Here is a 14,266-nt window from a genome sequence, read left to right as displayed (position 1 = left end):
CTGACTGCTTTTACCTATGGGGAAAAAAACCACAGAGCCAAGTTCTAGTAGTTATCCAGGTGAAGCCTGAATGACTGGGTTTTGTGGGAATTCCTACGTAAGCCACAGCAATCGCCTCCTTCCCATCTGGACAAAAGCCATGTTACTTGGGCCTTTCCCTATGGGATGTGAAATCCTAGAAAAAATTTTTTCAAGACAGCCTAATGATGAGGAATCACTCAATAACTGTTAAAAATGAATGACATGGAAGAAAGGTGGGCCAAGACTCATAGAACCATATTATACCACATTACATGTTGAACAACCTCTCTGCACTCCCAAATCCCATCTGGTATCCTTTAAAACCAAGGGTTAGCTTGTAAGCTAAATTGGAATGAATTTGATTTTGGAATGTCTTTTCCTGATTCCTGTTTCTCTGAAGGAGTAACCAGGCTTTGATCTATGGCTGGTACCGCCCAAAGCTTGTGTAACACTGCTCCCTATGGAAAGAGAATCTTCTCTTCCAGAAGTTGCACAGACTGAGGAAGGCCCAGAAATACTAAGGATTATTCATGAGCTCTATCATGGTGAAAGCTATTTTAAATCAATCAATATTTACTAATATTTACAGTTTCTAGCACTATATTTAAATAGTCTTCAGTAAAAAGCACTAAGCAGTCAAAGTAACCATATCAGTCATAGATATGCAACAATTCGCATTTATTCTCACTCATGCATCTGTGTATGCACTCACATTGATGTGATTCACGCTGGCTATGGCTGGGTATGCTTCAAGCTCCTGATAGGATCTAGGTATGCTCCACATGTTTCTAATATACCTTGGTTCAGTGGTTGCCCAAAACACACAGTCCAACCGTGAAGCATACTTCATATCTGTGCTTAGAGTCAGATTAATATAATATTATAATTTTATAATATTTTATATTATAATACAATTTTATAATATTGTAATGTTATAATATTAATATACTGCTGGCCAAGGAAGCACATTGCCAATCCCAAAGTTACATGGATATAACTCCACTCATCATAAGACCAAAGCAAGTCACAGGGTAGGGAATAGGGATAGAGAGGTGGGAGGGAGTGATTATTTACTGGATAATAATATATACTACCACAGTATCCTATTTACTGTATGTGTAGGGCAAGGAATTAAAACATATATACTTTTATTGTTATAGTTATATTGTATTTGAGCATAGAGGTAATTATATAAATAAATTATATATATTTATAAATTCATATATATGAATATATACATTTATAAATAAATTATATAAATTTATTAAATAATTACCTCTATGCTCATATACAATATATTCAATAATTTACATTGTAAATCTTTAGTTTAGTGAGAGTATAGTAGAAGTTGAAGACAGAAGACCAAATTCTGCCTGTGATTTCCCAAGATGGTGATTTGTGGAAAAATAAGTTAGATACCCTGAGTCTTAGGATCCCATTCTAAAATGCAGACAATCCTGCCTGGCTCCCCATATTTCCATGAGGATAAGGTGAAGTAATGATGGTGGAAGTACTTTAGTATAAAGTGCCACTGAAATTATTGGGTTTTGATCTAATTAGCAGAATGTGAACCCCTTAATCAAACTAGCACTAATTTTTTTACAGAGGAAAAGGGAAGCTGATCTTGAGATAGAAAACTTGGGTTGGAACCTTGACTCCTTCCATTACGTGGTCTTTATGCACCTCAGTTTTCTTCTCTGTAAAATGTGGATCATCAGGGGCACCTCGGTGGCTCACCTGGTTGAGCGTTTGACTTTGGCTCGTGTCATGATCTCGTGGTTCGCGAGTTCCAGCCCTGCATCGGGCTCTGTGTTGACAGCTCGGAGCTTGAACCCTGCTTCAGATTCTGTCTCCCTCTCTCTCTGCCCCTCCCCCACTCATGTTCGGTCTCTCTCTCTCTCTCTCTCTCTCTCTCTTAAAAAATAAATAAACGTTAAAAAATAATAAAATAAAATAAAATGTGGATCATCAGTTCTGCCTACCTCTAGCATTTTGGAGACCTCAATGAAAGAATGGATGAAAAACGCTTCCCAAACTGTTAAATGCCATGCCATGTGCAATAGAAGCTCAGAGCTTCATCTTCCGTGACACTGATGTCTACTTGTCATCTCCTAAGAGAGTGTCACAAAGGATTACAGGTTCAAAGTGATTATTCTTTACATGCAAATGTAGGTTGGGAAGGAGAAGTGGTTTTTGAGCTAACAGTTTAAGAAAAACGGTGTCATAAATCTGAAGAGAGAAAAATACATCCTCTGGTGGAGTGGGCAGCCTTTGGAGGAAGTTGAAAACTGAGATTTTCCTCTGGGAGAAGGTAAGCAGGGGGCTACACAAGTGCCACAGGGCCTGTTGTACGGGCATCTTATTGGAGGGGACTCGGGCTGTATTCCAACCAGCTCTCTAGATCTTCATCACCTCTGAGTTTCAACCAGCGGACTGAACTCAAGGGAGGAAGGTGAAGCTAGTGGTTAAGAGTGGGGGAAGATGGTTCTGGATTTATATCCTATTGTGCTAATTACACTGGAGCAGTACGATTTGGGGAAGATTAGTCTATCTGTACCAGGTTTTCTTGTCTGTGATATGGGGATAAGCATCAGTGCCTAACTACCAGGGAGTGTTAGCAACTGACTGATAGATAATATGACCACATATCCCCTGTAGCCTCAAGGCCATGCATGGCAGGTCTGAAGGAAGAGCAGAAATAGATTTTTTTCTTGGAAATCTTTCTTATGGTACTTTCTTGGACTAAAATAATTGACTGGCTGGGGCCCCAGTGTGGACCATCATACAGGATGAACCTCCATCTTCGGGAGCTTCCTCTAGGTTCCCAATTTAGCTCCCCTGGGAAGACTTTAAATATCAAGATGTCCACACTATATTCCAGGCCAATTAAATAGTAATTGCTGGGGGGTTTGGTTCAGGCATCATCATCTTCTAACTCCCACTGCCACCTCTAGATGATTTCCATGTTCAGACAGGCTCAGAGCCACTGTCCTGATACAACAGGCAGCTTCTTCCCATATGGTTAAGAGCACAGGGCTTTGGAATTAGACACATCTGGGTTTGAATCCTGGTTCTGCTGCCTAATAGCTGGTGACCTTAGACCTCAGTTTTTTAATCTGTAAATGAAGACCACAGTCCCTGTCTCATGAAGATGTGCAAATATTAAATAACAAATGTCACACAACTGGCATCTAATGAGTGTTCAAAAAAGTTAGCTATCGTTATTAAAAGAGGCCTTTTCTGAGCAATCACTGCACTTTGTCTCCCCTCTGACACCATTCTACCTTCTACCCTGTTACCTGGTTTTATTTCCAATGTAACATATAAGGCAATCTTAAATCATTTTAATTTATCTCTTTGTTGTAATATGGGTATCATGTCAGGGATGTTGTCTTGATTGCCTCTGTGTTCTCAGTACCTACAACAGAGTCTGGCACACAGTAAGCCTTACAATAAACACTTGACTGATTCAGTGAATGAATGAATGTTACCTGCCTTTACCAAGTCTGATCCAAATAGTCTCCCCTCCTGTCCATTTAAGAATTTTTAGCTATTGAGTTCCCCTTAAAAGAAATAATTGATTGCAACTGTAATAAAAAAAAAATCTAGAAACTCATGGCTATTGGCATAGCATAGTTCTGGAGGGAGTTCTGGGAGAGTGCTGCTTCTAACAGCCCTTCCCCTTTTGCTGCCCTGGAGGCTGGGGAGAGCACACCTGCTTTTCTTTTTCTCCCTGATTGACTGCAGGCAGGGAGATTTGGGATAGGCTCCCCTTCCCCCAAACTGAACTCCATCCCAGGTCACTTGGCTGGGGGTGGGGGCTGAAAAGCAGGCATTGTTTTCTCTCCCACCCTCCTTGTCTTCCACCTGTCCCCTCAGGAGCCAGCCTAGATCTATCAAACATTCACTCACCTTTTGTTAACCCTTGAGCTCTTCAGAGCAAACAAGCTTCTTAAAAAGGAAGAAATGCTTCCAGGCAGTTTATGTGAATACTTGCAGGCAAAACTTACAGGTTTGTGCTCGTTGGTAAACTCAGGTGGATTACTTTTATAGCTGATTTAACCCCAAGAGGAGGGTCAAGGGAAGTTAAGGCTATTGAACAATCACACTTTGAAGGTGGCTTCCATCAGGCCTTAGATGAGCGCTCCAGATTGTAGACTTTACACTTGGCCATGACTGAAACTCTAAACGGAGCTTTTTTTTCTTGGATCTAATTACAAATCGGGGAAGGACTCCAAAATATACTTGGTGAAGAACAACTTTCAGTTTTACAAATGTGGAAACTGAGGCTCATAGAGTTTAAACCACATGTGCAAACTCTCCGAACTGGTTACTCCAGACTCAATACTGGAATCTCAGTCTTTCAACCCTTGTTTCCCCTCAAGTGGCTATGACATCTGTCCTCATTATTTGCTAAAAAAAACAAAAAAGAGCAGACAGAGATGAGAGACTTCAACATCTTCACTGAAACAGAGAATAAAGGGCCTGGACCTTCTAAAAAGCTGAAGTTGAAAAGTAGGAAGAAAGGACAAAGGTTTGAACAAAGCAAACCGCTCGGATGAGTGTCTGAACCTTGAAGTGACTCTCTGACCAACCCAGCGGCAGAGTACTCCCCCTCCCTAATGAACATTCTAGCCTGTGTGGAAAAACAGAGTTTATTGTTGTTATTTGTTTCCTTGTTGCCTAGAGCCATACTTGGGTATGGAGAATTTGTACTTGTCGGAAATTCAATAGAACCTTTAATATTTCATTTGAGTGAATCTCTAGGAAGGTTGGGACTGCGCAAGGGAGTGCTGAAGATAACGCGAGCTAAGCCAGGCAAGTGTTTTGCTTTCTTTACCTCATACTACACACCTGTATTTGCTGCTTTGTTATGTCAATGACTTTTTTCTGGATAAGAAAATGTACTGTATTCTTTGTTACACATGCATTATTTAGGATGAGGTAGTTGTTTAGGTCAGTGCATTTACAAAGGGCTCTAGAATCATTTTTGTATTCTTTCCTGAGCCACCATGAAGAGCACTGAAACACAGACCCAGAGACAGAAGACTTTAAACAGTTGCACAGCAATCTGTCATCCTAACCAACATAAAAGGCAAGCTGATTAAATCATTTTATGAGTTCCACTGATTCATGTTATTTTGGGGTCTATCAGAAAGGGGGATTTTATTGGTAAAATCTTATTATTCCTGGAAAGAGATTATCCTATGATTCCTCTTATTCTTCGAAAATACAAATAACCAAAATTGACTCATGAAGAGCAGTAACCAAAATAGAGCAATAAATGAGGAGTAAGTTCAAAATGCTGTTAAAGAATTTCTTTTGAAAGAGGCTTGAGCCCAGATTATCATTCCAAGTGATATTTTTCAAAGTTTTAATGAAAATTCCCATTACATATAATATGTTGGAAAGCAAAAGAAGAAAACCATTGTAATTGATTTTTCAAAACCAACATATTTCTGATACAGAAACTTGACAAAAATGGCATTAAAAAGTCACAAATCACTCTCACTCATGCATACTGAGAATATTTCTAAATAAAACACTAGTAAATTGAATCAAGTAGTGTATTAAAGAATGATTCACTATGAAAAAATAGAGCTTATTAAGCTAATTAAAAATGTTTTACTATAGGAAATCTAATAGGTCAAAAAAGAAAAAAAATGACAATTCCTACAGATTATGAAAAGCTAAGATTGAATATTTGTTAATGATTCTTCAGAACCCTCAATTCCAAAGAATAAAGGGAATTTTCCTTCATTTTTACAATGCAAATTGTGAAGGCAGGATAAGAAAGACATTCTTATTAAAGTTAGGAACAAGGAAAGAGGCTTTCTATCACCAATTGTATTTACTATTATTCTGAAATTTCTGACAATGAAATTGATGATAAATAATGAATGCACTTATTGGAAAGAAGCATAAGAAGTATCATTATTTGCACATTACAGAAATGTCTACCAAGAACAAATAAACAAGTTCAAAATATACATTAAGCAAAAATGCACTAATAATAGAAAAATACTTAGAAAATATAGAGCAAAAAAAGATTATATTCACAATAATACCAATTAAACTGTCCAGGAATAAATTTGCAGGATAATTTCTGATGTGTTTGGGAGAAAAAAAACCTACAAAACTTCACTGAGCGTTATAAAAGAAATGTGACTAAATGAAGTGGTATTAGTATATCCATATATTTGCTGATTCAATATTACAAACTTTCAATTTCCCTAAAGTAACATATGTTTAATGTAATTAACAAGAGTCGAGATTATAATTCTCATTTTGGAGGCAAGAGTTGACAAAATGAAACTAAAATTTATCTGGAATAGCAAATGGATAAAAATCCTCAAGAAATTTTGAAAAACAGAAAGCAATGGTATAAGAGAATTTTATTATTGTAAAATTAAAATATTCTAATACTGTGCAATATAATACCAGTACACAAATTGAGAAATGAATCTCTGGAAGGAAATTATATTTAAGAAAGATGACATTTCAAATTAGTAGAGAAAGAAAATACCCTTTTTTTGCGAAGGTTTCTCTGAGAGTTGATTATTTGAAAAAGTATTACAAAATAAATGATAATCTGATTAAAAACTAAATGTAAATATGACATTACATGACAGCTAGAGAAAGATAAATATCTGAATTTGGGATAGAAAAGAATTTTTGTCTATTAAATCACACTGGAAAAGATTGATGGTGTTGACTATGAAAATTTAACAGCTTCTGTATGTAAAAAACATTGTCAAAATTAACTTTTTTAGAACTTTACCTGAGTGGTCTTAAAAACCTGCTCAGAACCAGCTCTGTGTGAATAGCCTTTGCCTTGGGACATTTGTCAAAAGTTATCAGCAGCAATTGTTTAACACTACAACTTCCTGTGGCAGGAATAACTACTGAAGACAGCAATTTTAAAAACTTAAAGGTAAGGCTAAAAACTTAAAAGTAAAAATTGGAGGGCAGGACGTCCATGTCCACAGAGGATTTGAAAAGCTTCAGCATATTCTTGGGAATCAGGATGGTGACATGCATAGGAAAGGTGTGTGCATGCTGAAAAAAGACCTCAAGAGATCCTAATCTTTCACTTCTGGCTGACCTTGAGGCCAGAAGTAAAGAGGAAGTAAAGGCCAAGGCAGAGTGTCAACTGCCTGAGTGTTGTAGGTGTGCCTCAGCATGCACAAAAAGCCTCTTGACAATGGCTGGAGGACTTAACTATTTAAAGGCATTTGAGAAATGTTTGCCTGATCATTAACTGACCACTAAGATAATCAAGCTGAGACTTCAGTAGCTATACATAACAAAGAATACAGACTATTTTATTTTATTTTAATTTTATTTAATTTTCTTTTATTTTAGAGAGAGAGAGCATGAGTGGGGGAAAAGGGCAGAGAAAGAGAGAGAGGGAGAGAGAGAGGGAGAGAGAGAGAGAGAGAGAGAGAGAGAGAGAGAGAGAGAGAGAGAATCTTAAGTAGACTCCATGCTCAGTGTGGAGCCCAATGTGGGGCTCAATCCCACAACCCCATGATCCCTGGAATCATGACCTGAGGTGAAATCAAGAGTCGGATGCTCAATCATTGAGACACCCAGGCACCCCAAGAATACAGACTTTACAGAATGTGTTCATAAAAGCCGCTAAAATCACAGCAACAACAAATAACAGTGACAATTAATTGAAGATGATGGAATCCAAGTTCCAGATTTCCTACATTATATAATCTAAATGTTCGCCAACAAAAATTTATGAGTCTTAAATATAAGAGCTCAAATTATAAAACTCTTGGAAGAAAATATAGGCTTAAGTCTTTATGACCTTGGATTAAACAATGGTTTCTTGGCTTTAACACCAAAAACAGAAGCACCAAGAGAAAAACATAGATAAACTGGACTTCATCAAAATTAAAAACTGAATTTCAAAGGACACCATCCTAAGGAATGGGAGAGTGACTGCTAATGTACACAGGTTTCTTTTTGGGGTGATGAAATGTTCTGAAATTAGACGGTGATGATGACTGTACATGTGATTAAACTAAAAACCACTGAACTGAATAAAGGATTGTAGGAGGAACCGTTGGAATAAATTTCATTTCATTATAGTTGTGTCTCCCATTTCACCTAATCACCCACTCAGTTTATCTTTTTAATCTGCTCACATTGTTACTGTCTAAAACATAAAGAATAAAATCATCAAAAATAAAATTTCCAGCAGTTAATACCATATGTTAAACTGAAGTCAACTCCTGATTAGTGCATATGTACTGAAGTATCCTAATCCAAGTAGCAAGTTATCCCTAAAAGATTCATGTTCAATTTCAACGCAGAAATACAAGAGAAGGAGATGGCTAGAACATCTGAAATGATGAAGTTAGCATCTCTTTTTTTTTAGAGGCCAAATGGGGAACAGTTGCTTTTAAATGGCTGGAAAGCTCTGTACAAGTATTTTATCAGTTCTAATTCTTATAAGTGACTCACTTGTTATGAACCCACTTAGGCTGAAAAACCCACTTGGAATGAAAAGAATTGGGCAAAGCAGAAGAGAGAAAGGAGAGCAACAGCCCAGGACCACTCATCCCTATGCTTTATTAATAGCCTGGTTAGGAGAGAAGTGGAGTTAATAATAGAACTAACTTAGTGCAAACCACAGTTATAATCGTATATTTGTAGTTGCAGCCTATTAGCTAATGATTTGTTAGTTTTATTGAGTTCGTTCCACAGTGTACATTTGGTTCTTCTCAATTATTTACTTTATCTTTATGAAATTCCCACTCACCTGGCTTTTTGTCTACCACACTAAACTGACCAGTATTTTTCAATTTCCTTTTTCTCTATTCCTGATCACTATATATTGTTCTCCTTTCTTATCTATGTTTTTTTTTTTTTTGATCAACTTCATTCAATTTCATTGCTTTGAATACAAGTCTGTATCTTGATGACTCTCAAATGCGTATGTGTACCTTGGTCCTCCAACAATTGCCTCTTAGACAGTCACACTTGATATTCAATAGAATTTAACCCTTAATGTGTCTAAAACAGAGTTATTAATTCCTGTCCCACCAGACATGAATGCCCTCCCCCTCTGTATGTCAGTAAATGACACTGCCAGTCACCCAGTTTCTCTTACCACAGACCTAAGAATAATCCTTTCTCTTTTCTCACACCCACATCAGCAAATCCTATTGACCGTGCCTCTGCTGTGACCCCGTTTTCCCCAGCTGCACTGCTACAACTCTAACTTAACTGCCGCCACCTCTTACTCCGATAGCTATAAAATATCAACTGGTACAACCTCTTTTGAAAATTGTTTATCAGCATCTACTAAAGCTGTGTATGTATCATACCCTATGACCTAGCATTTCAACTCCTGTATATAAACATAGCAGAAATGCATACATACATTCACCAAATGACATGAACTAGAATGTCATTATTCATAATAGCCCCTAACTGGAAACTTTCCAAATGTCCATCTGTAGTAGAATAGATAAATTAATTTATGGTATAATCACAAAATTGTATACTACACTGCAATGAAAATAAATAATTCATGACTACATATAACAATATGGATAAATCCCATAAACATAAGGTCAAACTAAAGAAAATTGACAGTAACGAGAATATACAGTATGGCTACATTCATACAGAGTGTAAAAATATGTAAAACTAAGCTATCCTTTTAGAAGTCAGGATACCCCTGGCAACTGCATGTGTGTGAAGAGGTGACTAAGTGAGAAGCAACAATTCTGGGGTGCTGGTGATGCTTCTTGTTTTGGGTGCTAGTTATATGAGAATGTTCAGTTTGTGAAAATTGATCAACTTGAATACTCGTGTGCAGTTTCTGTATGTATACTGTATTTCAATGAAAATGTTTTAAAAATGCAAATAAAAACCACAATGAGATATCACCCTACACCTGTCAGAATGGCTAAAGTCAAAAAGACAAGAAATAGTAAGTGTTGGCAAGGATGTGGAGGAAAAGGAGCCCTCCTGCTCTGTTGGTGGGAATGTAAATTGATGCAACCACTCTGGAAAACAGTATGGAGGTTTCTCCAAAAACTAAAAAAATAGATATACCATATGACTCAATAATTCCACTATTGCGTATTTACCCAAGGAAAATGAAAACACTAATTTGAAAAGACATATGCACCCCCAAGTTTACTGTGGCATTATTTATAATAGCCAAAATACAGAGGCAACCTAAGTGTCCATCGATAGATGAATGAATGTGGAAGATGTGGTGTACAAACACACACACACACACATACACACACAAATATTATGCAGCCATAAAAAAGATGAGGTCATGCCATTTGTAACAACATGGATGGATACAGAGGGTGTTATGCCCAGTGAAATAAGTTAGACTGACAAAGACAAGTATCATATGATGTCACTTATATGTGGAATCTAAAAACCAAAACAAATGAATAAAACAAAAAGCAGAATCAGACCAACAGATCAGAGAACAAACTGATGGCTGCCAGAGGTAAGGTGGTTATGGGGATGGGCAAAATGAGTGAGGGGGAGTGGGAGATACAGGTTTCTGGTTATGGAATGAATAAGTCACAGCAATAAAAGGCACATCATAGGGGATATAGTCAATGATACTGTAACAGTGTTGTAGGATGATCGATGGTAGTGTAGCTATCTCACCAGCAGAACATATAGAGAAGTTGAGTCACTATGTTGTACATCTGAAACTAATGTACCATTGTGTGTCAACTATAGTCAAATTTTTAAAAATTTCCTAAAAAATAATTCACAGGCATAAATGTAAGAGATAAAACTATAAGACTCTTAGAAGAAAATATAGGCATATATCTTCATGACCTTGGATTACATAACAGTTTTAAAAATATGACACAAATAAATTGGACTTCACAAAAACTTAAACTTTTTGTACTTTAAAAGACATAATCATAAAGGAGAAGACAATCCACAGAATGGGAGAAAACATTTGCCAGAAACTTCTATCAAGAATAAATAAAAGATTTATACAAATCAACAGTAAAAACAACAATCCAATTAAAAAATGGCAAAGGGTTTGAACAGACCTTTCTCAAAGAATATATACAAATGGGCAATAAATGCATAAAAGACGCTCCACATGATTTGTTAGGGAAATGTCAGTCAAACCCACAACGAGATCCACTTCAGACCCACTAGGATGGTTATAAAGTAAAAAATATAGTATTGTATAAAGATTAAAAGTAACAAGTACTGGTGAGGATGTGGATAAATTTGGACACTGCTGTGAGAACGTAAAATGATGCACTTTGGAAAACAGTCTGGCATTTCCTCAAAAAGTTAAACATAGAGTTACCATATGACCCAGCAATTCCACTCCTGAATATATACGCAAGATAACTAAAAACATGTACCCACACAACATCTTGTGCAAAAATGTTCATAGTAGCATTATTCATAATAACCAAAGTGCAGAAACGCAGATCTCCATCCAATGAGGAATAAACAAAATATGGCACACCCATACAATGAAATATACTCAGCCATAAAAAGAAATGAAGTACTGATACAGGTAACAGTGTGGATGAGTCTTGAAAACATGATGCTAAGTAAAAGAAGCCAGACACAGAAGAATAACTATTGTATAATTCCATTTATATGAACTATCCCCCAAAGGAAAATCTCTACAGTTAGCAAGTAGTTTTGTAACTATCAGGATAGAGAGAAAACGGTTTGGAGAGGGACACTTAATGGGTCAGGATTTATTTTTAGGGGAGGAGGGATAATAAAAATGTTCTGAAATTAAACAGTGGTAATGGCTGCACAACTCTGAATGTAGTAAAAACAACTTAATTGTACTTTAAAATGGTGACTTTTTCAGCATATGAATTCTATTTCAACAAAGGTGTTCCTCTAAAAATATCCTATGAAATATACTGCTTTGAGTGAATCAAATGAGCAATAATAATAATAAAAAGATAATAGCCAGTGTGGAGATATATAGTGAAAGATATAGTGAAGATACAGTGAAACAGTGATTCTTAAATCCTGCTTCTTGGGGGTTTTGCAAACTATCTTTCCATATGAATCAAGAACCATAAAAACTATACTTTCTCACCCAGTATTTATATATGATAGTCTATGTAAATGATCAAATGGTTAGACCCCCTTAACTCACATTTGTATGTGTCCATTGAAAAATTGTAAATAATCTTTTAAAAATGATTGTATCCTTTAAAGCAATTTCATGTAATAGCTCTATACTGCCAACTCCATGTGATCATTAAAATTATATCATCAGAGACTATTTAATGATGTAGTAAAATTCTCATGTTGTAATGTTAAATGGAAAAAAACATATGGAAGTTTCTTATTCTTATTTGTGAGAGAGAGATAAAGGATAGAGATGGGGGTGGGGAGAAAGAAAATGGGGGGGGGAGAAAGAAGGAAAATGGAACTAATACAAAGTATTTAAAACAGACTCCTAGTCACCCCAGAACTGATCAATGCATCTCTTAAAATGTAAAACTAAAAAATGGGCAAAATAAAGCACTCCAGGCGTAATCCAAATAACACAATAAAGAGGGACTGTTAGATGCTGTGCTTCATAGTTGGTATTCCACTAGTTGTGCCTATTATTGGATTTCTTTTTCCAACTTCAATTAAACAAGTATTTACAGAGTACCCACTAAATGGAAGACTTTGCTCTAGGTGCCATGGCAAAAGAAAAGATGACTATGTAACTAAGACAGAAGCATTGAGCACTCAGTGCAAGCTGAGTAAGAAGACACGTAAGAGGAGAAGGATGAGATGAGGGTAAAGATGAGATTGAAGGGCAGATACAGCTGTTGTGAGAAAGGAAGAGAGAAAAGATGGTTGGTGCTTTGCAAGTTGCAACATTTCTGAGCATGATGAGACAGTCATTATGGCCTATACATTTCCAACATAAGAGAAATGACTGATGTAGCAGAGGAGGTGAAGGCACTTCTAGAGCCTTGCACTTGGATGTTGAAGTCACGGGGATGAAAACAGGAGATGAACTAGAAAGGAAGGCTGCACACCTGCTGCTGAAGTCTATGTACCTGGCATGTGGTGGGTATTTAATAAATACCTGCTAAAGGAATGAACTGCAAGTATAAAAAATGATACGTAAAATTGAGGAAAATTAGAAATAGATCACATGGATCTTTGAGACCAAGTTTTGTTAAGGGGCAGAGTCCAAAGGGTCTGGAAGTGGCAGGAGGGAGCTGAGTGTATCCTAACCCCTGTTCTCAGCCTGTGGGCCTGAAGAAGGAGGAGAAAGAGCTTTTCACACTGGAAAGGTTTGTCCAGGAACTGGTGCAGTCAGGGCTCAGTTAAGGTGAGGACGTGGAGAAGAAAAAACTGAACTTAGAGGAAAAACTGAAGATGGAGAGAGTTCATGTGGTTCCCATGAAGGACCTTGTTCCAGTGCGATCTAGAGTGAAGATGGGTGGCAGGAACTGTGTAGAGGGAGAGTGACAGGATGGGAAGAGAAGCAGGAAGGGACTGGGAAAACCAGCACGAAAGAAATAGGAAGCTGGGAGCTAAGACTGGAAGCAGGGAGAGGGTCAAATAAGAACCCAAATGAGTTCTAACTTCTCTTGAAGAACCTCCTGAGAGCTTGTTTGGTTAGATGAGGCCTCATAGCATCTTCTCTGGGAAGGGAATGGGAGGACCAGTCATAATGCCTTTTTTTCTAAGAAGCTGGGTTTTGGAGCAATAACTATTATAAACTACTATAAAAGTAGAGCTTACCTCTTGATCCTCTTCACCCATTTCACCTATCACCCTTCTTCCTCTGGCAGCCACCAATTTGTTCTCTGTATCTATGAGTTTTGTTTGCTCATTTGTTTTGCTTTTTGGATTTCACATATAAGTGCATCATACGGCCTTTCTCTTTCTCGGACTTATTTCACTTAGCATAATACCCTCAAGGTCCATCCATGTTGTCACACACAGCAAGATTTCATTCTTTTTTATGGCTGAGTAGTATTCCATTGTATTTGCATACCATTATCTTCTATATCCATTCACCTGTTACTGGATACTTAGATTGTTTCCTTGTGGTGACTATTGTCAATACTGTATTGGATGTTTGAAAGTTGCTAAGAGAGTAAATCTTAAAAGTTCTCATCACAAGAAAAATAACTTTGTAACTTTTCTAACTTTGTATGGTGATGGTCGGTAACTAGACTTACAGTGGCAAACATTTCACAGTATATACAAAAATCAAATTATTATGCTGTAT

Source organism: Prionailurus viverrinus, chromosome A3, assembly GCF_022837055.1.
Source record: "Prionailurus viverrinus isolate Anna chromosome A3, UM_Priviv_1.0, whole genome shotgun sequence".
In the NCBI taxonomy this organism is placed as follows: domain Eukaryota; kingdom Metazoa; phylum Chordata; class Mammalia; order Carnivora; family Felidae; genus Prionailurus; species Prionailurus viverrinus.
This window is presented reverse-complemented; position numbering follows the sequence as displayed.